Source organism: Ictidomys tridecemlineatus, chromosome 5, assembly GCF_052094955.1.
Source record: "Ictidomys tridecemlineatus isolate mIctTri1 chromosome 5, mIctTri1.hap1, whole genome shotgun sequence".
Lineage (NCBI taxonomy): Eukaryota > Metazoa > Chordata > Mammalia > Rodentia > Sciuridae > Ictidomys > Ictidomys tridecemlineatus.
In genome coordinates, this window is record NC_135481.1 from 193,745,849 (window position 1) to 193,759,985 (window position 14,137).

Sequence of the window (14,137 nt, forward strand, 5' to 3'; positions counted from 1 at the left end):
TGACGCTGCTCAGTCAGAGGACAAAGCCAGACCCGCCTCCCCTCCGTCCCCGACCCCCTGACCGTGCCCAGCTCCAAGAATCTGAGTATGAACACCCAGGACCCTCAGCTGCCTGGACACTGCCCTGGACAGCGATCCCCAACCCGGGATGCGCACTTCCAGGTTCATCTGTCCAACCAACAGCATCATCATTACTGTGCCGTCTTCGTCAGGGTCATTATTGCTTTTGGTGGCTCTGGAGAGGGAACCCAGGGCCTCGCACAGGCTAGGCAGACCCTGCACTGAGCCCCACCCAGCCTCCAGGGACATTTAGTGAGCAGCTACTGTGTTCCAGGCACAGAGTGTCCAGCAGGGAACAGCAGGCAGAAGCCCCTCTCCTGGGCATGCAGTGGCCTGCAGAGGGCCTAGGGAGACGGCGGGTGACAATACGCTGGAGGAGGATGAATCCAGGAGGGAGACGGAGCCATGGGGGTGGGGTCAGGAGGTGGCATTTGAGCAGACACCAGGAGGAGGTCAGGAGTGAGTCCTGTGACAGCTGGGGAAGAGGAAGCAGCCCGAGCAAAGGCCCCGGGGCAGGAGCTCACTGGACTCGGAGCAGCAGCCGCAGGCCAGTGTGGCGGGAGCTGAGTGGTGGCTGGGGGTGGGGGCAGAGGATACAAGTGACAAGTGACAGCAGGAGGCAAAGGGACAGAGGGTGGGGCTGGCTGGGGTGTTCCCAGAGGAGGTGGTGAGCAGTGGGGTGCCTCAGAGCCCGGGGCTCACAGGGGCTGCAGAGGAGGGAGGGACCTGGCCCAGGAGGACTGAGCGCTGCCTTTGAGCCGCCCAGCAAGAGGGATGGAGGAGCTGGCCAGTCCAGAGTGACCTGGGGACGGACCCAGAGTGGCCCTCATGGAGAGGTGGACAGGGAGGTCCAAATCAGCTCCCCAGAGGGGGGTGTGGCTGGAAAGAGAAAGGGCAGCCCACCTCCGCCCTCCTGCTGGGCTCAGGCCTGTGCCACGCAGCCCCGGGTCCGCTGGCACCGACAGGACGAGTCCAGGCACACAGAGCCGGGTGACTCGCCCAGGACCACAGCTCTGAGCCACACGGTGGAGTCCAGCCCTTCCCTGTGGGACCTAGCGGTGTCCCCAACACCACAGCCCATCGGCCACTTCCAGACCTGTCCCCGAGGCCGCGCCAGCTCACTCTGTGCTGAGCCTGAGGGGCCCACGCCCTGCCCGGCTCTCCTTCCAGGCAGTGTGCAGTGCTGAGCCCACTGCACAGGGACACGGAGGCTCAGAGAGGTAGTGTCACCAGGTCAGGGCTGGGACCAACCCAGGACAGCAGCATCCGGGGCCCAGCCTCTGTGTCCAGAGGGCTTCCTTGGGCCCAAGGGGGGTGCTGTGAGGGGACGCAGCGGCTAGGGACCCTGCCCGGGCTCCTGAGCACCACATTCTGCAGCGACTCCCTGAGACCCCAGCCCCAAGAGAGCCCCAGCTGGAGGCCACGGCACCCGCAGACCCTCCCACGCGCCCCCAGACCAGAGGCCAGGCCTCCTTGCCGCCCCTCGGGAGCCTGTCGCCCGGGGAGGCCTGGACCTTGGGGGCTCACGCGGCCAGGCCCCGCCACCTCAGTCCCCAGGGCTCCCGGGGCCAGAGCCGCCAGGAAGGCAGCTGCTCAGTGCCTGTGACCCCAGGCTGCGGTGGCCTTGCTGTGTGGGCGGGGGCAGGTCTGGCCACTGAGCCCCACCCTCAGCCCTTTTAGCTTCTTTAAAAGAAACTCGCATCCTCCCGCCTCAGCCTCTCAGTGCAGGGATTTCCCGTGTGGCCATGCGCCTGGCTCTGGTTATTTTTATGGGACGGTGCACATCACAAAATGCCACCTGTGTCCCCAGGTCTGTGTCTTCCTCGAGCCCAGTTCTGAGCCAGGGCTGCTCCGCCTGGGAGTTGGGCCGTCACCACCGTCACCAGTCACCACCGCGGGGCTCGCTCCGGTCAGTCCCCTGGGCGAGGCGGTGCCTTGGACCTGTCGCCCCCCACGTAGCTCTGCTCTGTCCTCGGGACGGGGGGCAGAGCAGGGGCACCTTTGGATTCAGGGCGGAGTCCCGGCTGGTCCCTCTGCCCCTCAGCAGGTAGAAGGGGGTCCGTCTCGTGGACAGCAGCTGGAGCCGACTGACCCATTTTTAAGAAGGGGGCTCCTCAAGTTCTCGCCGTTGTCTCCCTGAGAGTTGGGGTCCCCGCACTCCCATGGGCGTGCACATGGCTGCTGCAGTGGCGGCCGCCTGCTGGGGCGCCTGTGGGAGGCGGGTTCCCCAGAGGGACCCGGCAGCCTCGGCCCGTGCCCTGGACTCAAGCCTGGGTCCTCCCTGGGGGTGGGCAGTGGCCAGCAGCGGCCAGTCTCCAGGCCCTCCCTGGGCCAGGCCCTCCCTGGGGGTCCTGGGAGGCCCCGCACTGCTCTTCCCGACGCCCACGCCCACTGTGGCAGGTGTCCTGCCCACCCGTGAGGGCCTCGCTCTCCACGGCAGCTCCTGTGGAGCCCAGTGGCCATCCCCCGATCACAGAGGGGACATGGAGGAACAGCAGGGGGACGGACACTCAGCAGAGCCGGGGAGTGGGGCTCTTTCCCTGCATCCTGCTTCCTCCTGATTTCCAGAGCCACAGCAAGAAGGACTAAGGGCAGATGGGTCGGGAACTTCCCTTCCAACTTCCCAGCTCTAGGCTGTCCCTGAGGGTGCTGGGAGTGGCCACTCAAGAGCATGTCTCTGGTGGCTTCAGAAGAGAGGCCTGAAGTCACTGGGTGAGGACACAGGCTTGGGTGGCTGAGGGTGGGACAGGGTCTGCAGGACCTCATGTCCCAGTCCCATCAGCCAGACCAGCCCTCGGAGCCCCTCACACCCCCTGCCATTGCCTGAGCCCCCCGGTCCCCCAAATGCAAGCCCAGCCGCGTCCCAGCGAGTCAGGCTTAGGAGAGGGGCTATCCCAGGCCCAGACACTGACCCGGCCCAGCCTGGGCGCTGCCGGCTGGGTGTGCGCCAGGGCCTTGTGCTGCCAGGCAGGCACTGACCGCCGAGCGCTGTGCCGGCTCATGGCTGCACTCTCCACAGCATCAAGGGAGGTGTCACTGGCTTTGGGGGCGACCCGGGCAGCTGTCCCCCCCAGCTTCTGTCCCTGTCTCCAGCCTCCTTGGCAGCCCCCAGAGCCAGGGCAGACCCCGGGCTTGGAGAGGGCAGATACAATGGCTCCCAGAAAGGAGACTGCCGGGCACCTGTGCCGCTCAGTGGTCACCAACCGGGGCTGGGGTGGCCGCGGGGAGCCTGCCCAGCCTGCGCCAGGCCCTGGGCTCCATCCCAGCACCGAGAAAAGTAAGTCCAGAAAACAATTGCCATCAGGTGGCCCGTAGCCGCCACCCAGAGATCCATCAGCCACCGTCTGGAAAACAAGCGGGTGCATCCACGCAGGGAACACAACGCAGCTGTAAAGAAGAGTGGGGCTGCAGAGGCCGGGTTGGGCATGTTGTGAAAAGGCAGGTTCAGAGCAGCGTGAGTGTGCATTTATTTTATTTTAATTATTTATTATTATTTCTAAATTATTTATTTATTCATTTTGCGGTACTAGGGTTTTGAACCCAGGGTTGCTCTACCATGAGCCACATCCCCAGCCTTTTTAATTTTTATTTTGATGTGGAGTCTCCCTAAATTGCTGATGGCTGGCCTTGAACTTCTGATCCTCCTGCCTTGGCCTCCGGAGTAGCTGGGATTACAGAGGGTGACACCCCACCTGGTTCCCATCTCAGTTCCATCTGTAAAAAGAAAAGTACCACACGTCAACAGGAGCCGGCTGCGGTGGGGACGGGAGAGTTTCCTTTTCCCTGATAATTATTTATCATCACGAAACCCTTCAGGCCGACAGGGAGAATGTGAAGAGTACCCCCCCACAAAAAAAACTGAAGAGGGAAAGAAAATTCCGGAGAGACGCCTGGGCCAACCGGGTCAGTGGGCGGTGGCCTCCCCGTGCCCAGAGGGACCACCGTGCGCCCTGCCGCTGCACAGCCTGGCCTGGGTTTGGGGGCACACTCCTCGTGTGGCCGCTGGCCCCGGGGCAGGGGGTAGAGAGCAAGTGGGAGAGGGGTCTCCCTGCCATGCGCCCTCTCCTGGCCCTGGGCCTGGCCTCCAGCTCCTGGCCTGGCCTCCCGACTGGTCCCCGGGGCCGGCGGAGCCAGCACAGGGCTGCGGCCAGGGCTGGGAGCCAGCAGCGGGCCTGGGGCCTCCTCACAGCCGCTTTTGATAAAGCCCCTCTGTGCTGGGGGTGGGGGCGGCCGGCTGGAGCCAGCGCACATCTGGAGGCCAGCACGGCCAGGCGGCCGGCGGCTGACAGCGGCGCCACCCGGAGCCACACGCCCGGCCCTGGGTAAACACGCCTGCGCCCACCCAGCGGCTCACCTTTCGCCCACAAGGCTGCCTTTCTTCCGGACCCCGGCCGCGGCCACCACCGACATTCCTCCCGGGCACAGGCAGAACGGCTGGCCGCTGACCTCGAGGCTGGCCGAAATCCGAATCCAGGCTCTGACTGCGGCCGAGGGGACCTCGGAAAAGCACCTACTACACCCCAGCGGTTTCAGACGCCCTGGAGATGGGCGGTTAAGGATGTGTGCTCTGTAACTAGAAGGCCCACTGTGTGACCTGAGGGAAAATCACTCAGCCTCTCTGAGCCTTATCCGGAAGATGCAGATAGTAATGTTCTCCGGCTCAAATGGTCATGGATATTAGAGGAGCTGTCATTACAAGTTTCTGGGAAGAGTCTCCCCTAGGCTCCCACCGTGGCCACGTCCCGTGCAGAGGGACTCCCTGTAAGGCCTTAGTGCAGCTGCTCTGTGCCCAGAACAAGGGCGGGATGACAACGGGGGCTAGGCCTGGAGGAGCACATCCTCAGTGGAGCAGGAAGGGACCCTCAGGGGACCAGAGAGCGGTCTCTCCACCGGGTCCCGCAGCCGCTCCCTTGGAATGAGGCTGCTGCTCCGGGCCCTGGTGATGTCCAGGGGCCTTGGACTCGGCCCAGTTTGGAGCCAGGCCAGCGTGGGTGCAGGGGTCAGGCCCCAGTGCCAGCCTGGGGGACGGCAGGCTCAGGTCCTTGTCTTCTTCCTGAGGCCAGAGGTGGGCTGTGGGGTTGTGGGTGGCAGCCGGAGCAGCCGGTCTCCTGGCTCAAGGCCAGGCCGGTGCCAGGGCCGCTCCTGAGGCTGCATCTTTCCACACGTCTCGCTGCCTCCCTGGCCCTCCGTGTCCTCATCTGGGGGATGAGTCCAGTTAGCTCCCTGACCCTCCATTTCCTCATCTGCAGGGGGCACAGTACCATCAAGCACCAGTTTGTCCTGCTTCGGGGAACTGGGGGTGGCCGCTGGAGGGACACCATGCCAGGCACAGAGGAGAAGGAAGAAGTCAGGGTGACAGAAGTCAGGGTGGCCTCCTGGAAGGGCCACTGTGGTGCCAGGTGGGAAGAGGAAGAGACAGAGGGCCACTGAGTACCCGAGGGAGCTCTGGGAACTGTCCTGGCCCCCAGCAGCACCGCAGTCTGCCCTGCCCCTGTGCCCACCTTAAGGAGGCGAAGACTGAGGCCCGTGAGCAGCTCCCCACTCAGGCAGAAGAGCCCAGGTGGGGCCGGAACATGACCCAGGACCAGTCCCCTGGGGCTTGACTTAGCCTGTCCCCGCTGTCCCGGTTGGCTGGTGCCCCTCAGCAGAGCCAATCCAGTGCCACCCGGGCTCCCCGCCTCCCTGCCTCCCTCTGGGCCTCAGTCTCCCGCTCTGAGCCCAGGGTGCGCCCTCGCCTGCTGCGGTCCTCCCTGGGCGGCGCTGGGGGCAGCTGCGGCCGGTCCCTCCACCTGCTGCCCCAGCCCCCAGGCGGGACCTGCTCGCCAGGCCGGAGCCAGCCGCCATCTGGAGGAGGCTGTTTATGGAGCCAGGCGGCGGCGGGCCCTGACCCGCGGTCTGGAAGCGATTAGCCGCGGGGCGGGAGCCTGTGGCCCGGGGTCCCTGAGGCGCCCCCCTCGCGGCCCGCGGCCACACGCAGGTCAGGACGGCGCGGCCGGGGGCGCAGGACGCCCCAGGACCGAGCCCCACGCCCCTGGGCCGCGACGTGGGCATAACGGGCGCAGAGGGGACGCGGGACGCCCCCTCCAGTGTCGCCCGGGCCTCGGTGCCCCGCTCCGTCGGTCGTGCTGGCTGCCTCCCTCCCACCCGCCTGTCCCCCAGGGTCACTTCCGGCCCGGGTCCCGCGAGCCGGGTGCCAGCGTCGCCACCGCAAGGCTGGGGCGGGTGGCTGCAGCCCCTGGCCCCCTGCGCCCCCCAGGGCCCCCACCCGAGCAGCCAGTCCCCGGGAGCGACCCCCGACCCAGCGCACAGCTGACCGCGCAGCGCACCCGCCGCCCCGCGCGCTCCGAGGCCAGGGAGGGCTCCGTGCGCGGCTCTCCTCCGGGCTCGCAGGACCCGTGCTGGGGACCCCGGTGCCGCGTCACCCATGTCATCTATGTCACCTGCGGTGCGGGGAGCTCCATTCCCAGAAGGGCCTGGGCAGCCCTGCGCGGGCCGGGCCTCTGTCCTCCGCGGGAGGTACCCTGCCTGGCTGCGCTTCCCGCGTCCCCAGGAAGCCCCATTGGCAGGTCAGCGGGCGGCTCTCTCAGCCTCCTCAGCTGGGGGACTGGACGCTGACCCCTCTGGCCTCCCCACGTCCAGCCTGGCCTCTCCTGTCGTGTTCCCACAGGAGCAGAGCAAACCTGGTAGAAGCTGAATGGAGCCGGCGCGGTCATCCCAGGGCTCCGGAGGCCGGGGCGGGAGGATCGTGAGTTCAAGTCAGCCTCAGCAGTGAGGCCCTAAGGAGCTCAGTGAGACTCTGTCGCTAAAGAAAATGCAAAACAGGGCTGGGGTGTGGCTCAGGGGTCGAGTGCCCCTGGGTTCAATCCCTGGTACACCCCCCAAAATGCTAAATGGAATCTGGCCTGCCCTGGCTCACCCCAGCCACCTGTACTTCAGGGACCAGGGGACCTGCCCCTCCCCTCCCCTGCAAGCAGCCTGGGATCACCCTGGGCTGCACCTGTCACGGGCTGTGTCACCCCTCCCCAGAATGCCAGCCGCTGCGGATGGAGGTCTGGCCTGTCACTCCTGTGTCCCTGGATCTCAGAGCAGAGCCTGGCGCACGCTGGTGCCCAGAGCCAGTGGTGGAATGTGCAGGAGCGCGTCCCCGAGGACCCCAGCCTGAGCAGAAGGGAGGACCCTGGGAAGAGGAACAGAGAAGGCCTTATAAAGCGCCTACTGTGTGCCCAGAGCCTTCTCACTCCCATCACCTGCAGGACTCACAGGTGAGGAAACGGAGCGCCCGCCTCCGACTCCACAGAGCCTCCTCTCCAGGGCTGGGCGGGAGTGACAGGAGCTGGGCGTCTACCGTGTCAGGCTGACGGGAGGCCGTGCCTCCAGAGGGGCGGGCAGTGCTCAGCTTGGCCACACGGCCCCCCCGTCAGCCTGGGTCCTGGGGGTCCCTTCCCGGGTGTCAACAGGACATGACAGGGACACTCAGGAGCAGCTGTGTGCGTGCCAGGCTCCCAGGGCCTTCTGCAGACACGCCCCTGGCCCTAGCTTGTCCCTCCCAGGGAAGCTGAGGCTCACGGGTGTTGGTGTGGCCAGGGACACGAAGGCAGCCCGGGAGGGAGCACTCTGACACCAGATTCGGGGTGAGGTCACCTTTCGAGGAGGGTGGGGCTGCCCGTGGGGGAGCACGTCCGCCACAGCCTCCCTTGAGGTGGACGCGGCTGCTCCGGCTGCTTTCTGAACCTTTCTGCGAGTTGAAAATGATAGTCCCCAACAGCAAGTGGCTGCAGAGCCACATCACACAGAGTGACTAACAGTGGACAGGGGCCAGCCTTCAGCCACCCCGATGCTGAAGCCAGCTGGGCGTGGGGCCCTCCCTGCACCCCTCAGCCTCCGGCCCATCTCAGTGACGCAGCTGTGGTGGCGTTTGGCAAGTGGGGCTGCCCACGGTGACAACAGCCAGGCTCCCTCCGTCCCCGCCAGCCCCTCCTCGGCCCTACCTTGCATCCTGGTGCCATCACCACGGTGTTGCAAGTGTGTTCAGTGACCACAAAGTCAGGTCCTGTCAGTGCTGGTCACGGCCCTCCCAGGAATAGTACACAGTTGGTGCTCAATAAGTGTCTGCAGGATGAGCCAACCAGAGCTGAGCAGAGCAACTGCGAACTGCGCTGCTTATTCCATCCCGTCCCCGCCCTCCCTCCCAGGTAGTGACTGAGCACCTACTACGCGCCAAAGTCCCCGACCCCCTGGAGCCGAGTGGTGCACGACCCCGGGGAGCAGGTGCAGAGGGGCAGCTGCAGAGGGGCCAGGGGGGGGGTCCCATGCCACCTCCCAGGCGGCTCACCCACACCTTGATGCAGCAGGGGACGCACCGGTCACCAGGCACAGACTGTCAGGGTGTCTGGAGGGACGGGGACCTTCGGGGACCTTCAGGGAGCAGGAGACACGCTGTGAAAGAGGAAACCCCTGGTGCTGAGCAAGTGCAGGCTGGCCTCGCCCTCAGCCGGGAAGGTCCTGAGGAAGTGAGCCGTGCCCTTGCCGGGCCCGGCCGGCGGATCCAGAGCCTGGGAGGAACAGCGTCCCCTTCCTGGCGGGCACAGCTGGGCCAAGGCCGGACGCGTCACCCCGCCCTGGAAGCTGGTGGCTGGGTGGAAACGCCCCGCCTTGGCTCGTCCCCTGGGGAAGGCGCTCCAGGCTGGCTGCCCGTGCGTCCTGCGGCCACCCCTTCCCCTGGACCGCGGCTCCCCCAGGCCCCCAATGCAGCAGGGTTAGGGTTAGGGTTAGGGGGCAAGAGGACATCCCAGGCCCCCTTCCCCAGGGTCCTCGGGATCTGGAAAGCACCCTCTCTGGGGCTGGGGTGGGAAGGAGACTCCGCCGCTCCAGACCCTGAGTCAGGGACCCCGAGGGCCTTGGCAGGAAGTGACCCGCAGCCTCACGCACAACGGAGGACACTGAGGTCCTCGCAGGCTCAGGCTGTCAGCCGCTGCGCCACGCCTCGGCCTGGGCTTCCCGGGGTCCTCCGACAGCCCCAGGGAGCAGGCCAGGCCGACTCGGAGACGCAGCTGGAGGCCACGGCACCAGTTAATGGGGAGCAGGTGGCTTAGGCCTGTCCCCTGCGGGAGGAGGAGGATGGACGAGGGGCTGGGTCAGCTCCACGTTCAGCACCCTGGGTGGCCCGGGGCAGCTGGCAGAAGCCCAGCCACCTGCAGGTACCAGGTCCAGCCAGAGAAGCACAGGCCAGCCACCAGGCAACAATACACGTGAGCGGGTTAAACGGGTCTGTTAAAAGCAGAGACTCTCACGTTAGACCGAAAACCAAATAAATATGCGCTGCCCAGCTGTTCCAGGGCCCGTTTCAGATTCTCATGGCAGAGCTGGGGAGGAGGCCACCGTAGAGCACGTGCCCAGCAGGGGACCTGGGTTTGATCCAGCACCTCCCACACCCCCCACCCAGATCTCACCTGCTCAGGAAGGGGATCGGGAGAGTCCTGCCGTGAAGGCCTGGGTGGAGCCCGAGGGGTGGAGACGCGGGGCCTGGGGGAGCTGGACAACAGATGGCCCAGAGCGTGAAGCGGCCAGGCCGGCGGCCAGGCCAGGCAGGTCAGCGTGGAGATGAGCTGGGTCTGGTTTGTCCAGAGCCGGGGGCAGCCACTGATCCGGGCTCTCCCAGCGACCCCCAATGGACTATGGGCCTTCCCAGCCCGGGGCCTTCCTCCTGTCCCAGAGCCTCAAGGTGGCCGACCCCCACGTCCCCACCGGGAAGAAGACCCACCAGGACGGGTGCCGGTGCTAACGCTTCATTGAGTTCTGTGGTCAGGTTGGTCCTCTCCTCTTTTCACGTCTGTGTGTGTGTGTGTGTGTGTGTGTGAGATCGCGGGGGACTGGAACTTCATCCCCAGCCTCCCCTTTGGTCTTTCACCAGGGATTGAACCCGGGGAGCTAACCTCTGAGCCACTCCCCAGCCCTTTTTATATTTTATTTGGAGGCAGGGCCTCCCTGAGTTGCTGAGACTGGCCTCGAACTTGCCGTCCTCCTGCCTTGGCCTGCCACGTCACTAGGACCACAGGCCTGTGCCACCACACCCAGACTCAAGTTCGTTTTTTCCCATTTTACAGATAATAAAACTGAGGCTCAGAGAGACGGAGGGGTCTGCCCAGGGTCAGAAATCCAGGGCAGGGCTGAGTTGGGACTCAGTGTACTGGACACTGTCCTTGTGGCTGACCGCACCTCGGAAGTGGCAGAGACCGCAGAGACCTGGAGATAGCTGGTGAGGTCAGCGTCGGGCCCTGGTGACCCACCCTTGGGCCAGTGGTTTCAGCGCTGAGCAGGCAGCTTCTTAACGGGTCTGTGGTGAGCCATGGACAGAGGAGGAGACTGAGGCTCAGAGTGGGGAAGTGACCATCTTGGTCGTGGCCTGAGCCCTCCAGTGGGCCTGGTACCGGGTGTGTTCAGTGAATGGTGACCCCCTAGGAAGGGCCAGCGGAGGAGGTGGAGGCCTGGGTTGGGGTGGGAGCAGGAGCAGGGACACCAGTGGGCTCCTGGCCCTGCCCCTCACGGCGCCCCAGACATTCCTGAGGGGCCTGGGCCGTGGGAAGACCCCGCGTCTCTTCAGGCCTCACCGAGGTCCTGCCCCAAACAACAGGAAGTGCCAGGCGGGCCCCACCCCCACCAGGCTGTGGGAAGCGCTGGGACTGCAGGGCTCCCAGCACGCGCAGCCTCCGTGGGGCTGTGTGACCTTAGGCAAGGCCTTTGCCCTCTCTGGGCTTTGCTCTCCCCAGTTCTAGTCACAGGCTCCAGGGCAGAGATGCTGTGCCGCCTCCGGATGTGTGACCTTGGGCAGTGGCCGGGCCCCTCTGAAGCCTAGCTCCCTCTTTTGCACCTGGGGACAGTGGCCACACTTGGGGGACAGTGGCCACACCTGGGGACAGTGCCCACACCTGGGGGACAGTGGCCACACCTGGGGGACAGTGCCCACACCTGGGGGACAGTGGCCACACCTGGGGGACAGTGGCCACACCTGGGGACAGTGCCCACACCTGGGGGACAGTGGCCACACCTGGGGACAGTGCCCACGGTGCACGCTCTCTCCCCGGAGCCAGGGTCACCCCACTCAGAGTGTCCGAAGTGACCTCGGGGCCCTCTGGCCAGGGCCAGCTTCCTGGGCTCAGGACCTGGCGGCTCTCTCCCGCCTCAGTCCCCTCCGGGAAGCAGGCAGAGCTGGGATCTGGGCCACCTCTGTGTGGCCCTGGGGACCCTCTGGCAGAGCAGGATGGCGGGAGTGGGGTGGGGGAGGTGGCGGGAGGTGGCAGGACCCTGCCCAGGACCTACAGCTACGGCTCCTGGAGGGAGGGCAAGCTGGACGGGCAGAGGGAGACGTGGTCAGGACTGGACCCCACCTCCTAGGGGCATGCGGAGCGCTAAGTGGGGACGGGGTGGCGGGAGGAGGGCCTGCAGTGTGGGTGCCTGTGGCTCTGTCCCCTCTTTAGGGTCCTCCAGGCGACGAAGCTGGGCTCTAGGTGACGGCCTTCCCAGCCGGAGCCGTCTCAGCAAGCCACAACCCCACGGAGGTGGATGAGCCTGGAAGACCAGAGAAGCTCAGCGACTTGCCTGAGGTCACACAGCAGTGTGGCAGATGCCTCCCAGGCCTTCCCTGGGAACCTCTGAAGTTCCAAGTGTGAGAGGGAAGGAAGCCACCTGCCACTTGCGTGCTGGAGGCAGGAGTCCCAGACCTGAGGAAATGTGGGGGAGTCAGACACCAGGGAGAGCCCTCCGAGGTCCCTTTGGGGTGCTGAGCTGCAGCTGGCCTCCATTTGGGGGCGTTGGTGCAGGAGGCTCCCTGGGCAGAAAAGGGAGGCCCCACAGATAAAGCAGCACCCAGACACGGCCTGGTGAAGTGGGGTGCTACTGCCGCCGTGGCGCACCCCTGTAATCCCAGCGGCTCGGGAGGCTGAGGCGGGAGGACCACAGTTGAATGTCAGCCTCGGCCACTTAGGGACACCCCGTCGCTAAATAAAATATGGAAAAGGGCAGGGGTGTGGCTCAGTGTTGGGCGCCCCTGGGCTCCATCCCTGGTACAAAACACAGAACTCAGTCTCCTCCTCCGTAAAACGGGGCGAGTCCCTTCCCAGAGGCCCACTGAGGACTCCAGAGTCGCCTCCGTCAAGCACCTGCCGGCACCTGGCACCTGGCTTCGCCGCCATCGCGGCACCGGAGCAGAGGCCTTGGGCCGTGGGAGCCTCAGCGGCTGCCTGCTCCCTGTGGGGCCACAGCGCCCGCCTCCGAGACCTGGTCCCCTCAGGCCGTCCCCACAGACCCTCGAGCCCTCGTGTCTCAGGACCTGGGGATGCGGGGTCTGCGTGGGGGTCGGCCGCGCAGGGCACGGGGGCAGGGGACTGGACGTCGTGGGTAGGGCAGAGGCTGGGGAGGGCTCTGGGCAGAGGAGGGTCTGGGCAGTTTCTCTGCCAAGTGTGGAGTGGAGCAGGGGTGGGGACGGGGCCGGGACAGGCCGCTGCAGGGGAGGCGGCAGGGCTGCTGGGAGGGAGGAGGCCAAGCCTGGGCCTCCCGTCCCCTCGAGCTGAGGCCTGTCCCGGGCGGCAGCCGAGGAACGAGGCTCAGGGAGGGCTGGTGGGGACCAGGAGGCCCCAGGCCTGGGCGGAGGTCCCCTCTGGCTTCCTGCCCACCTGACGCTGTAGTTGGGCAGGTGTGGGGACGCCTCCTCCACCCAGACCCTGGGGAGCTTCATGTCCCTCGAGAGCATGGACAAGCCACCAGCCTTCGCCAGGAGGGTGCCGCGGCGCACGCCTGTGAGCCCGTCTCCTGGGGAGGCCGAGGCAGGAGGATGGCGAGTTCAAAGCCAGCCTCTGGAGCCACTGAGGGAGGCCTGGGCCGCTCAGTGAGACCCGTCCCAAAAGAGAATATAAAAGGGCGGGGGGCGCCCCGGGTCCGGTCCCTGGTAGCACCGTCATAAGTCACTACGCTGAGGTGCCATGGCCTGTGGCCTAGGTGCCACCATCAACCCGTCCTGGGGCTGGGGACAGAGGCTTGGACTTGGAGGACAGCTGAGTCGTCACCAGGGCCTCACGGTGGCCAGACTGGGCTCGGAGCCGCCAGGCCTCCGTCCCGGGTGGAGCGCCGGCCTCTTGGCCTCCCTGGGGGCGGGGTGGGCGGTCCTGGGGTCCAGTCAGCGTCCCCAAGACGTGTGGGGACACCGGCCTGGAGCCTCAGGACCCTGCCCGGCCACGCGGAGCCCTGCGCTGGCCTGGGGAGGCTCGGCGTCCCGGGAGCTGGCCTGGGGCCCTGCAGACCCTCCGCTTTGATCAGCTTCGCGGCCCCGCCCCCTGCCACCCGGCTGGGTCTCGTCACCGGCACTTGGAATATTAGCTGTCCCCAGAGCCGCTGCAGGCCCGCCCACTTCCTGCAGCCCACGCCCTGACCCTTGGCCTCTGCCCTGGGAACAGACCCCGGCGGCCTCTGGTGACCACCAGCCTCCAAATGCAAATCAGAGCCCAGGCCCCGGGTCCTGCCCCCATCCACCCCGCCTCCCCAGGGTCCTGCGGGCTCTGGCCACCCCCTCAGAGACGCCTCCCTGGCCCGTCCAGCAGCCCCACCCCCACCCCCTGTGACAACCCCGCCCCCTGCCCCTCCCTCCTGGAGTCGCGCACCCTGTCACCTGCTCACCCCTCCCCAGCACCCACTGGCCTCTGGCACACAGAAGGCGCTCAATAAATAACTGAAAGGCCAGCTCTGGTGGGGACAGCCCAGGGCCACCCGCCTGACTCCAGCCCCAGGAGCCTCCAGAGGGGTCAGCCCTTCTCATGGACGAGCGACTGACCCGCCTGGGGTCCAGCCCCCAGGAGCAGGACCGGGTCCCCTGCCCAGGCCCCTTGGTTGGTCCCCAAGGCCCCCACTACCCTCCAGCCCCCACCCTGCCGGTCACCCCTGCATGGACGGCCCTGACCCGGAGCTGCCCGCACAGGTGTCCGACTGGACGGGCCGGTTCGGGGCGTGTGGGGGCTTTTGCCCAAGGACTTGCTCCGGGTGCCAGGGCCACCTGCCTGCACCTGCTGCACCTGCCACTCAGGCCGCAAGC

At 66.4% G+C, this 14,137-nt stretch overlaps 2 long non-coding RNA genes across 2 annotated transcripts; one reads left to right on the forward strand and one right to left on the reverse strand.

The window, feature by feature from the left end:
- Positions 1-3,576: 3,576 nt before the first annotated feature.
- LOC144378187 (uncharacterized) lies at positions 3,577-6,284 on the reverse strand. Its single transcript, XR_013439848.1, has 2 exons — positions 4,415-6,284; positions 3,577-3,774 (listed from the first exon to the last, which is right to left on the reverse strand). It is a non-coding gene; the product is annotated as an uncharacterized LOC144378187 (long non-coding RNA).
- Positions 6,285-7,069: 785 nt separating this feature from the next.
- LOC120886830 (uncharacterized) lies at positions 7,070-9,854 on the forward strand. Its single transcript, XR_005729945.2, has 3 exons — positions 7,070-7,322; positions 8,253-8,328; positions 8,412-9,854. It is a non-coding gene; the product is annotated as an uncharacterized LOC120886830 (long non-coding RNA).
- The last annotated feature ends 4,283 nt before the right edge of the window (positions 9,855-14,137 follow it).